General features: G+C 27.4%; 1 protein-coding gene across 1 annotated transcript in view; it reads left to right on the top strand.

Moving 5' to 3' along the window:
- The window catches only part of LOC108759155 (putative nucleoside transporter YegT), a 5,983-nt gene that overhangs the window by 480 nt on the left and 4,931 nt on the right, over positions 1 to 572 (top strand). The gene's annotated exons all lie outside the window — the stretch shown is intronic.

The following is a 572-nucleotide window of genomic DNA, read 5'->3' as shown; positions in this document are numbered from 1 at the left end:
TGTAAAAAATTGTTGTGCATAATTACAACATTACGTGTAATTTTGAAACTCATTGTAATAGAACAAAGAAAATTTAATTTAGCTAAAAAGAAATCAGTGCAGTAAGAAGTGCGCAAAAATTTTTGTAAAAAGGTATTTAATAAACCATAAGATGCGTAATTATATCATTGTCTGGACGTTTCGGCTATACATTTTAGCCATCCTCAGTAATATCATGATACAGAATCTCCAAGTATCCATCAAGAAGTATAATTGTCGACCAAAGAAGTTTCCATGCTTTTTGGTAACGAAATTATATAATCTAAATATTAATAGAAATGTTTGAAAAAATCTTAAATAAATTAACGTAATTGACCAGTGATTTTTAGCCAAATTAAATTTTCTTTGTTCTATTACAATGAGTTTCAAAATTACACGTAACGTTGTAATTATACACAACAATTTTTTACAATATCAAAAATTTTTATGCATAATTAAAACATTTTGCATAATAAAAGTATTATTATGAATATTGGCAAGCGAGAGACACCGGGGTATCTCACTCATACTAGTAACAAATGTGTGAGACAGCG

Source organism: Trachymyrmex cornetzi, unplaced genomic scaffold (genome assembly GCF_001594075.2).
Source record: "Trachymyrmex cornetzi isolate Tcor2-1 unplaced genomic scaffold, Tcor1.1 scaffold1702, whole genome shotgun sequence".
NCBI lineage: Eukaryota > Metazoa > Arthropoda > Insecta > Hymenoptera > Formicidae > Trachymyrmex > Trachymyrmex cornetzi.
The sequence above is the reverse complement of the archived record's forward strand: the minus strand, read 5'-3'. Positions and strand labels throughout refer to the sequence as shown.